The sequence below is a fragment of the Phyllostomus discolor genome, chromosome 7 (genome assembly GCF_004126475.2).
Source record: "Phyllostomus discolor isolate MPI-MPIP mPhyDis1 chromosome 7, mPhyDis1.pri.v3, whole genome shotgun sequence".
Taxonomy (NCBI): Eukaryota; Metazoa; Chordata; class Mammalia; order Chiroptera; family Phyllostomidae; genus Phyllostomus; species Phyllostomus discolor.
Genome location: NC_040909.2, coordinates 12,525,045 through 12,537,721, shown reverse-complemented (window position 1 = coordinate 12,537,721; position 12,677 = coordinate 12,525,045).

Sequence of the window (12,677 nt, the reverse complement as noted above, 5' to 3'; positions counted from 1 at the left end):
TTTGATATAGCAAAACCTCCAATTCCAAAGCCCTGACACAGAATGAAATTTCCATGCGCAGAAATCAAACCCCCAATTAAGCACAGGCACAGCATAAAAATAACTTTTAAATCTCAGATACCATGCTATAATGGAATATGCTAAAAAAAATCCAGAAAGTGAAACACAAGTATTAGTTACTAAAATCTTAAAGAAGCTGATGCATAATATAAGTACTAAAACTTAAACCATGAGATACAATAGTCCCATTCATCAAGTCTCTTGGACAATTTTGAATAAATTTTTGTAATTACAAAAATTTGAGAGTTGCCCACACTATATCCTGAGATATCCACAAATGCTTTGAAACACATGTGTTAATAAAATCAGAGCCTGATACTCCATGTATATAAACCAGATAACATGAAATAAGCTAGGATAAATACACCCTTTCTCAGTAACTAGATTCTGGTTTGGAAATATCAGGTCTATTGATCAGAAATTTAGGTACTGATTTTGCATTTGCTTTTTGGTTTGGGGGTACTTTTTTGCTATTTAAACCAATAGTTTATTATAATAGATTTATAATCTATATTACACATGTAACATATACTCATCACAAATATTCAAATAAGACAGAAGTAGATAATGTGAAAGTTGCAGTCCCTTCTTTTGTTTTCTGCCAAATCCACTTCCTAGAGTTTACCACTATTTACAGTTCGGTTTTATCTTTCCAAACAATGGATCACATATGGAAATCACTTCTGTCAAAATGGGATTGTTATGTATGTACCAGTTAGGGTCACAGCATGAAACAGCACCCTCAGATTAAAGTGAGGGGCACTTAGTAGTCGAAGCAGGCGGAAAGTGGTGGCAGTCTGAATACAGGGAGGATTCGGTACTCTGGGGCTTGAACAGCGGCACCATCACCCCAGTAGAACTGGAGCTCCCCACGGGAGCTTGGGTCACCCGCTCAAGTCAGCTTTTGGCGAGGGAGTCAGGGAAATAAAACTCTGCCCCCTGCCTCCAGTCCCCTCTGAGCTCCAACCAGAACCAGAGGGCAAGGGTGAAACCTGAGGCCAGTGGAGCAGTCCACCCCAGGGCCCCAGAGCAGGGTGGAGAAGGCGGGGCCGATGGGAGAGTTCTACCACGTTTGATTCACGCTTCTGTAACTCCTGTTTCTGGGTGGTTGACAAACAACGGGCATGTTGCCCTACCGGTTCCATGAAGTCCCCTCATTCTCTTTTCATCATTACATGAAATTCCAGTATGGGGACTCATGCCAGCGGTCACTCAGTGATGGACACTGGGTTGCAGTTTTTCACCAGCTCGAACAGTGCTGTGGTTTCAGCCTCCTGTCTAACATGCTGGTGTGAAGTGTGTGGGGTACGTCTCTCCGCATGGAATTGCTGAGCCAAGGGCCAGCTGCTTTTTGAAGAAACTAAAATGTTTTCCTGCGTCCTCTTTTTAGAGACTGAGACCCTTTGCTACAGTGCAGGAAACAGCGCAATGAAAGTGGCCGTGGCACCCTGCGTCTGATGGACGTAAACTTTAAAGATGAAAAACGGCAGAGACAGAGGCAGGAGGAGGCAACGCCCTGAACCCCGCCCCCAACAACCCCCACGCACCAGGCAAAGCATCCAGAAGATGAGGTTTTCAAGGTTCTCCTCTGTTGAGAGTATCACTCAAAAATCGTGTGTGGGAAGTTCATTTTCTGAGACCCTGGATGAGTAAAAATGCCTTTATGACCCGACATAGAATTCCATGCAGGAAACCCTTTTTTCTCAATATATTTAAAAGCGTTGTTCCTTTGTAATCTCTCCTGCTCACGCTAACACAAAGAAAGGTAGGGTTATTCTGATTCTTCAACTTTTATATGTACCTCTCTCCTCCTAATCTCCACTTTCATAAGCCATGTTATTTCATACATTATTCGGGACAAAAAGTAGATATTATCCAGATTTTCCCTTTGGAACTTTTAGTCATTTTCACAGGTTCCCTTTTTCCTCTGCATATTCAGGGGACGTACTCCCTCCTGTTACGTGATCTCTCCCTCAGCCTCGCCTTGTGGACTCGGTATGTCTGTGCCCTCGATTAGACAGCCTTCTGCAGGACCCGCATTCCCCAGCACACCGGTTGCCAGTGCTTCCTGAGGTTCCCATCACCATTGTCCAGGTGTGGCCAGAATCCGAATCTCATACAAAGAGCTGACAGCGTGTCCTGTGCACAGCTCCAGACAAACACTCAGCATCAAGTGGACCCATATCTAGGGCAGCTCTACTGGGCCACGTCTTCTCTTATGTGGAATTATTGGAAAGGTACTTTAATCTTTTAGAATCATATGCAAAAAGCAGTATAGGGAAATATGATACCCCCTTTTCACAATGTTCCCAATGGCTGGCTCCCTGTTCACACACACACACACACACACACACACCTGCTGGCTTCCTAGGCACATTGGTCAGTCTCCACCTTCTTTGCATCCTCAGCTGCATTGCATTGCTGAGAGCTGTGGTCTCTGGAACGTGTAGAAAAGACGGGCACTGCTGGGCCTGGGGAGCAGTACCCGGAAGGACCAAAAGCTGCTCGGGAAGCAGGAGGGTACTCGGTCAGCACATCTGCTCCGCAGCAGCACCGGCCCTGAGTCTCTCACGTAAGGATACACCAGGGACTGAGGTGAAAGCCCTTTCTCGTTCTCTCTAGCCTTCACATGTCGCTCATTTGGAGATATTTAGGAGTGAGTGAACTTCCAACATTTCTTGGTCCCTTTAGGAAACTTTTACGAGAAATTGGCCCATGGCTGCACAATCGCCTTTATTACCAGTGCCGTGCAATGCTTTATTGGTGTGTGTATGTGTGTTTGCATGGATAGTTCAACGGGAAGATCGTTAGGAAACTAAATCTGCTAAAGATTGCAAGGGAAGCATTGGGAGCTTTAGGGACTCGGTGTTCTTTATGGCCCCCCACACTGGGGGCCGATAGATATGAGCTGGATAAAAAGAAGAAGTGCAATTATTCCTGGTGCCTCTATGCTGAGGAAACGAACCTCTCCCACAGCCTTCCTGTTGGCTCCTTGCATCTTCTCTGATGATTCTTCTGGCATTGGGTCTTATTTGTCCAAATGCTACCATGGATGGTTTTCCACTTCAGGACATCTGCAACCCACTGTCTTGACAGCATGTTGCCCTGTATACTGCAGGGAGGGATGTTTCTCCAGACATGGGTAGGAGTTCAAGTTCTCGGGCATCAGCATCCATCCATGATTCTGAGCAAGGGCAGGCCATGCAGAAGCCCTCCCACCCGCTTCCCAATCCCCTTGTCAGCTCTCTGCCCATCTCTTTACCCACAGCTCTGAGTGAGGAAGAGTGCCAGGCAGAGGTAGGACTGGCGGGGCAGCAAGCCATTTCCAACATCTGAGACAAAAGCAGCTCTCCAGACAAATAAATGGTTTGCTAGCATGTGCTTTATTTATTGTCTAAATAAAATAAAAGGCAAAGCATAGAAAGAACATTTTTGGAATGGCAACATAGGTACAGGCTGCCAGTTTTAACATTTTCTCACTCATTGTTAGTGCTCCTAAAATGGGCTGACACAATTTTTAGAGTGCCATGGAGGTTAGCTCATGTTCCCTAGTCTGCATTATTTGGTTAATATTACATTTTTGGCAATTTTTCATTAAGCTATAAGATCGTTATAAGGATTAAATTAAATGTCAATGCAATATTTCATCAAGAGCCTGTTCCGCGGGTAATGTACCATTTGCCCTTGTTTGGGGATATTCAATTTTGTTTTATTTTCATGCATTATAAGTGGTGTCATAAGTAATATACTCATGTGTAAGTAACATTCTCACAGTTTTAAAAAAATTTTTTAGGTTCCCAGGAGAAAAATTCTTAGGTCAAAGGAACGCATATCTTTGAAACTATTGAAATGGATCGTCAGATTGCTCTCTGCCGCTGTGCGGGTTCTCAGACATCGTGGGGTCACGTCAGCTCACACCAGAGTGCTTATTTCTGGTGAGTGAATTTTTAAGGAGATGCATTGTCTTTGTCCTTAGCCTGACATTCTGCACATTGCTCGTTTGGACAACTACTATTTTCCATTTTTTCCATTTCCATTTTTTGAAATGATCCTGTTGTAAGGACAATATGCGCTGGCAATGTGAGGCTCTGTCACATGTCATGGAGCCTGCTGGTGTGTTTCTGCTTGACACACAGAAGACGCATATGCCTTCCTCTACAAAACATGGAAGGGCCACGCAGGCACGCTAGTGGCATGGCTCTACCGTCCACGCACTGGGTGCCAGGGACACTGTTCCCTGGGCCACAGCCACCACCTCTGACCAGCTGTGCAGAGTTGTGCAACATAGCCCTGGCTTTACAACCCTGCGTGTCCTTTAACCTCATTGAGTCTCCATACCAGACCCTGGAAAATAGAGGCAATGTGTAGGAGGTGGCTCTGCATGATGTGGGCCCAACTCCCACTGGGAGATGCACAGGACCCACGCCCATGGATAGGCTCTCCCATGGGGAATCAGGCCTGCGATGTACCTAGGCCACTATGAGTCTTGGTTTTTGCTAAAAACTCCCTCACCCTGAATCGAGGACATTTACTGTAAAGTAACTTCCTAAAATCCATGCTAAACCTTCCAAGGCTGAGTGTAACCAGTTCAACCACTTTTGCCTTTTCACTTGCAAATATCCCTCCTCTGTGATGTGATTAGCAGCATTGGCTCCTTTGTTTTCTGTAAAAGGTAACCACCTAAAGCGAACCTGTGCATAGTACATGAAGACCATCATGTAATGGGTGGAGAAACCCAATAAAGGCCGGTCATGGTGGAGGCTGCGGCTTTTGCTCCCCTTGAGAGAAAAGCCATGCTGTCCCGTTTCCTCCACCAGACTCGGTAGTCCGTGTGAATGTCTCATTTCATCCATGATGATGCGGACACTGTGGGCCGGTGTCTGCATCAGTGATGGGGGAAAATCGAACAAAAAATTATTGTCAAATAAACATACAACTAATTATAATCCTCCTCTCTACTTGGGTAGGAAATGCTACAAATGTAAAGGAATCATATATAAAGTCTTTTAATCGCCTACCACCCTACCCCCAGATATTTAGTAAATAAACTCCAGGGTTCACCCTTACAATCCAGATTTGTATATATTTGTCTTTATCTAGACTTCTGATAAAATACCTCCTACTCCTCAACTCCCTTCTTCTCATAATGCAATACTAATGTCAAATGTCACCTCCTCTCAGTAGGTTTCTCTGTGTAATTGGGTCTCCCCATCTAGGCACTTGCCATCCAGTTCCCAGATTTTAATGTTTTTGTGAAACTTATCATGTCCTAGAATCATGTTACACACAGTGTTGTCTAGTGGCCGATCATCTGTCCTCCTGAGCTGGAATACAAGCTCCAGAGGGCAGAGCCTGCGTTTCCTGAGCAATGCCCAGGGCCTGAAGCGGTGCCAGGCACAAGTGGGCACCCTGTGGGGATTTGGTGCTTGAGAGCCCAGCTATGGCTCAGGTATTGCACCATGAGGAACAAAAAAGTGTTGGCTATTTCTCAGCTTGGCTGAATAATTCTTTCATTAATCACCAACAAATTACATATGGCACTGCCTATAATAAACGTGTAACAACGGCCAAACTTCAGCTCTTAGAGCAGTGCTGTCCAGCTTTCTCCTTCAAGATGCTCTAACTCTGATGCCGGAGAGAGAATGCTGACATTTGCAATGACCTCCTCTGAAGGGGAAGTGGGTTTTGCCTGATTTTTTTTCCCTCACCAATTCTGTGAGGCTTTTACATAGCCGTACCTTCCCGTAATTATGGAGGTGAGGAACTAGGGAACTCACAGGGCTTCTTTTTTAAGGACTTATTTTGAGACCAATCAAAGCTCCACTTTCGTTTGATTTTTGCTAATGCCTTTCCATCCTCCTCACTATTACAACAGCCTGCAAAAATAGCCCTACACATGCATTATGCATCGAGTCTTTAAATATCTGGTCTTTTTCGTCTCCTGCCCTGCCCTCACCCCAGGAGGAAGACTACACGGCTCTTAGGAAGTACCTGTGTTGCTGCCATTGGGACCTCCTTCTCCCTCGCACTAGGTTACATTCTCTTCTGAAAGAAACTGATATTTAATGAAACGCATTTTTAAAACTCAAAGTATAAAGCCAAGTTTAACATGAAGACATTTTGCTAGGGCCAGAAAATTAGAGGGAAAACTTTAGTCATGAGCGAAACTAAGATTGTGTGGTCTGTCAGAGTCACCAAGCCAGAACTAGGCTTTCGGGGCTGGGTTTTTACTTAAACAAACAAAAACCTTCAGGGGGGCGGTGGGGATACGAGAATCAAGGCCCTGACCGCCTGAGCTTCCTGCGTAAGTAAATCTGGGAACAAGGGCCATGTGTTCCCATTTGTAAAGAGCTCACGTGACCACCCCAAGGATAGGACCAAGGGGTTGGCAAGGGCCCTGGGACATGGCAAAAAAAAAAAAAAAAAAAAGCACAACATATCTAGTCTGTGGTCTGAGATAGTGGGAACCAAAACTCTCCAATACCCTTGTGATATAAAAACACAAAGTAGGAAACTGAAGCAAACATGGGTCTAGAACCCGTGAACCACAGAAACCAGGGGAGAAGTAACTCAGACACTTCCAATAATTATGCCTCCACAAGCTGAAACCACGTGAGATCTGCACAGGAGAGGGCTCCTGTTGAACATGAGCTCACAACCGAGTACAATACAGCGCGTGCGCAATAACCATGAGATGCATCAACATGGAAGGCAGCGTCCTTCGAGATTAGAAAAGAGGACAATTCAAAAGGACACTACTCAGCTCAGTCAGATGGAGATGGGAAGTGTGCAGTGAGAAGTACAAAGGCTGGAAAGAGAGAGAAATATTATGTATAGATGTTGGGTGTGTTTGCACAGGTTATAAGAAGCAATAAGTGAGTTTCTGGATGCAAGACAAGTCACAAAAATAATAGCATTTCTATCTCCCAATGATAACCAAATGTAAACGTTTTAAAGCTTCCGTTCACTGTAAGAACAAGAAGCATAAGATCCTTGGGAACATATCTAGTAAAAGATAAACATGACCTTCGTGGGGAAATTGCCCATTGTTGTGCAGGAGATAAAGGATACACGAGTAAAGAGGCATGCTGTGTCCATGAATGGGATGACTCAGTATTGTGAAGATATCGATTCTCCCCAAGTTCATCTATTTATTCTACATCACTGATTCTGAAAGTCATAAGACAAAAGATCCAGCAACAGCCATTCAATGCTAAGGAACATATCAAAAGGCAGGAACATAAACTACCAAAACTAACAATAAAGGTACAGAAGGAAAACGTTATTGCCCTGACGTAAAAGCAGTTCTATGGATCTGGCTCGGGAGATGGAACCTGAGTACACACGAACAGAGTAACTTGCTACAGGAGTGTGGCGTATGGTAGGCACACCATATGTGGGTGGGGGCATGCGCCTGAAGGGGCGCAAAGAGAACTTTCATTTCATGAGTCATGTTTCATGCCTTATATTTTAAAATGAGCACAATATTTGAAAACTTGAGTTTTAAATTCTAAGACAGTAGGTATAGAGATATGTTATAGATTTCGCTTTTTTCAAATAAAAATATATGAACAGACTCAGGGTTGCCAGAGGAGAGGGGGATTGAGGGACTGGGTGAAAAAGGTAAAGGGATTAAAAAGTTACTAAACAGTACAAGGATATAAAAAACAGCATAGGAAATATAGCCTGTATTATCATAATAGCTAAGCGTGGTGCCCAGTGGGGACTTGAAATACTGAGGAGATGACTTTGTCGCGTATATGATTGTGTCACCACTATGCTGGACACCTGAAATTCATCCACACTTATATTGAATGTAAATTGTAACTGAAGAATAATTTTTTCAAAAGCAATAAAATTCCATAAATAAAAAAGTTAGTATTTGCACTCCAAATCTCTCTTTGTTAAAGTAGGCAATACTTCCACAGAGGCAGCTGTTTAGACTTCCACAAATGTCTCCACCAGCGCGTGGTTTCTTGAAATTTCTAGCACACTCTGGTCTATAGGTACTAGAGCTTCAGTGGACTTGTGCCTGCCTCTCTCATCTTAGCAGCCCGCTTCCAGACCTCCACTTACGCCTGCCAGATTCATATACGTTCTAATTCGCGTAAGTTCTATGAGGTATCTTCTTCCTGCAGTACTCACGGTGTCTCTCTATTCCTGACCAAACCCTGAAGGACACACTGATTCCACCCTGCTCCTCTGTCTTCCCTGCCCTTAGGAAACACCAACACTCCTCCCAGTTAACACCCATCACCCTTTGCTTCTCCTCATGCCCAGCTGGGCACAACCCTCTCTCTGTATGATCTCTCAGGCTTGTTGTGACCTCCTCCTCTTACTCCCCCAGCACTGATCATTTTCAGAACTTTCTCCGTCTCTCTTAGGTCCTTCTGCTTTCACTTCCCTATTGAGATTGACCCTCAGGCGCCATCACTTTAACCATCACGTTCCATGTTATCATTGGCCCCCTCAGCCCCTGCCCTTTTTGGTCACATCTCCCAACACAATCTTTGTCTCTAATTCACTGCTGGGACAGAAAATCACACAGCCACTCAGACCGGGGTTTCTTTTTTTTTTTTTTTAATATTTTATTTATTTTATTTTTAGAGAGGGAAGGGTGGGAGAGAGAGAGAGAGAGAAACATCAATGTGCGGTTGCTGGGGGTCATGGCCTGCAACCCAGGAATGTACCTGGGCTGGGAATCGAACCTGGGACACTTTGGTTCCCAGCCCACGCTCAATCCACTGAGCTACGCCAGCCAGGGCTTCAGACCGGGGTTTCTAAACTCAGGCTCCCAACGTCAAGGATACCAGCCCCGCCTTCCATGATTCCCTGCTCCACTTCATTACCTCTTCTCTGTGGCAGCTCCTCCACCTTTTCCCACTCTCGAATCTCCTACCCCAACACCTGCCTTCGCACTAGCCACCTCCTTCCCATAGAAATTCAGACACCAAGCACTTCAACATCCTGCCAAACCACCCAGGAACACGGGCAAGCACTGAGCTGGGCACTGAGAAGAAAAAGAAGCCAACAGGACCTTGGGTGTGCAGATGGAGGTGGGTCTTGCAGTGGAGTCGGCCTGGGTTCAATCTCTGCTCTGCTGCCTGCTCTGCTCCAGCTGCCCAACAACTTAGAACTGTACAATAGTTATGGACAATGCTGACCTCCTGGGGTACTTGAATGGACTGAGTTAAATAAGACAACACAGGAAAATGCCTACCACCACAGGTAACTATTAAACATTTTCCCCCTGCTTCGGCCCTGGAAGGACCCCAAGTGAATGTGGGAGACAAAGCGAACCAAACAACCACCTACAGGGTGAGACGTGCATCTCAGAAATGTGACCACAGTGACGGGAAGTCAGATATGGGAGGAACTTATGCTGCCCAGGGCGGTTCCAGGAGGGCATCCAGGTGTGTGTTTGGTTACGTATTTTTATTTCTATATCCCTAAACTATCACACCCATGTACTCATGATTTCTTTAGGTTTGGGAAAGTTTGGGGAAAGGGAAGAAAAGGCTGCAGTTCTAAGACTTGTAGGGAGTTTTTATATGACTCAGTTCAGTGAGTCTTGGCCTATTTTCTTCAAATGAACATAACATGATTAAAGTAGCTTACTATTAGAGGAAGAGCTCTCCTGGCACGTTAGCCCCTCTCAGACCCTGGGAGCTGCCCCACAGGAAGCCATCCCAGTGGGTAGTTCACGAGGAAGAAATGCATTTGTAAGTGGCAGCCTTGTGGATGAGGAGCGCCCTCCCTCTGGCTGAGGACAGCGCTGCTCTCACTACTTTAAGTACTTTGAGGAGTGTGACCAGTGTTTTCAAAGGGATTGATGTGACCTCTATGTCCTTCTACTCACACAACAGAGTTCAATGTGCCTAGACCTGCCCCGTTCGCTCCTAGGATGGAAGCTGTGACTCTTCCCTGGTGGCCAGAGGCTACTCCTGCCCTCGGAGACCACACAGTCACTGTTCAGTGGGGTGGCTTTCACATTTAGTAGATTTCAAACATCAGACTTGGAACCTCGATAAAACTGATTAAAATCTATAAAACATAAAGAGCAATGGTTCTCATGGAAGCAAGGAAGTAAGACCTAGATTCACCTTCTCTGAAGCAAAATTTGGAGGAAAAGGGTCTGGTAAGTGAGGGTGAAGATGTTGCCTGAATTTTGGAAGAAAATCTGAAGAGCCCTCAGCAGGGTGACCGCCTACAACTTTTCCTCCAGATGTTGTCTCTTCTGTCCAAGGACACCTCCAGGGAAGGACGGCTGCCACACCATATGAGCGCTGACCTTGTCCATTCCACTTCCTCTCACCTCTGAAGTTAGAACATTTCATCTATTTTCACTTTACTTTCCCATCTCTCTCTCTCTCCATGCATGACCCCTGGACTCAAAACTTCATTTCGTGGAGACACATTCATTCCACTTCACTTCAGTGGTTCTGTCTGGGGCCCCCAAGGACTTCCATTCTTCTGTGCCATCCACGTGTCCTGCATCACTGATACGTATGGGTAGCATAATCCCCAGTAAGTCACACACTCCTTGAGGAAGTCTTGAATGTACCCTTGTTTCCTTTACTCCCTCACACATAACCTTGCAGAGTTCATTGTTGACCATCCACCCAGTGTCATCGTCATATCTACAATGACACCCCAGTACCCTCTTCTCCTATTAAATATGCCCTAGGGTGTTTCCCCCTTTCCTTGTTGCAGCTTTTGTCATAGTGTAAGTTTTATTTTGCATTCCTGTCTTTCAACAGCGGTGACCTGTTAGTCCATCACCTCACACCTGGCACAGGAGCTCCATAAATACTTCCCAACACTTAAAATAAGGCTATGATTCTACATTGGTTTCTACTGAGATCCCTGTTATCACAGACTCAGCACTGTCTGCTGGTCTAGACTCTGTTATTTCTGGGTTGCTCTTGAGGAAAGAGAATCTTTGGCAAATTCAGGAGAGCCTGTGATGTTCACCCCCGCCCTCCAGGTGAACATCACAAATCACAGGCTCGCCTACTACAGACCTTGCCTTTTCTGAGGGTACCATCACTCCTGACCAGCCCTCTGAGTTTGCCAGAGGTTTCCATGGTTCTACAACTGAACATCCCGCATTCTGGGAACTTGAACCTCTAATGTATCTTCTGTCCCTGTGGCCTGGGGGAGTGGGATGTAACTCTTTCCTGCCCTCATAATCCCTCCAGTCTCTCACCTCACCAACCAGGACACCAAGTACAAGCTCGGTAGTCACAACCGTGAGGAAGAGCTGACAACATCTGGTCCCTGGCCCACAAAGATGGACGCAGAGAACACACAAGCTGCTTACCCAGATAACCAACAAAGGAGGGAAACCACAGAAGACGGATCGTCTAATTTGCCTGCCCATATACATACAACTCATTTAGCCCAATGCCTGATATGTAGTAAATAGTAACAATTATTATCATTCCTGTGTAGTAGATGCAGTCAAAGCAAAAGAACACAGGGATCTTTCTCTCAACGGCCTAGCACTCAGGTGAAGAAAGACAGGAAGAAAAGAGATGTGTCTGTATACTTTAAGCTAGATCTGACTCAAGGTATGTATCTGGCCTGGTGTGTGCGAGGTGACCAAAATGTTTTTAGAGTCAAGAAAAGAACAGAAGATGGCAAAAAAAAATCCTTGCAACAGTCAGTGAAGCAGCGTGCCACTCGGTCTGCGTACGGTCAGATTTCATCATCTCTCCTCAGGCACAGCTCCTGCTTATTGTGTCATTTCTGATGGCCTTCCTAATCTTCTTTCGTGGCTAAAATGAACTTCTGCTGCCTCTCTGGAAATAAAATAGGAAGTGATTTCTCCCGATGCTCATTTAATTGATCTCCGAATGTGTTTTAAGAGTTTGGGGACATATCATCTGCAGTTAATAGGGACAAGGTTTTAAAAGTGGCTTGTTCTCTTATACTTTTCTAATTAGGTCAATAAACAAATATGCTAAAGAAACACTATCTTTGCGAGCTTTCCCTGGCTGTGCGTCTAAAAATTGCCCTGGAGACCCTCACTTTAATTAGATTCAGTGGGGGGTCCAGACACTTTTATTGTCATTAAAATTTTCCGGTGTCCCACTTCAGGCGTGAAATGAGGAAACGGTGGCTAACGCACGACTCCAAAATGAAGCATATAATTATATGGATTTATTTTTCGTCACTTGGACAATAGCGTTACTAAAGCTCTGCTTGGTGCCTTGCTTTTCAAATATTTTATTTTCCAAATAGGAAATTCGGTCCTGTTTGTCACAACATTGTTGATAAGAGTAAAAGCTGGCCATAGTCCAGATGTGAAGCCACAGACATGTGGTTTATCTATAATAATGCAGCCATCCAACAGAGCTGTCTATATACTGACACAGAAAAATCAATTGGAAAAACAATATGCATAATAAAACCCTATTTTTGAATACATATATGATTAGAAATAAGAATGCACTGTGAACAGTGTTAACATTTATAGCTGAATTATGGGAATGTGTTGATTTTTTTTTGATATCTCTCCTTCTCTGAATACTGGTGAATGACTGGTATATGAGTAGCTAGCATAATTAAAACTAAATGAAATAATATGAATTGAAAGCTAGAAAATAGTTTCT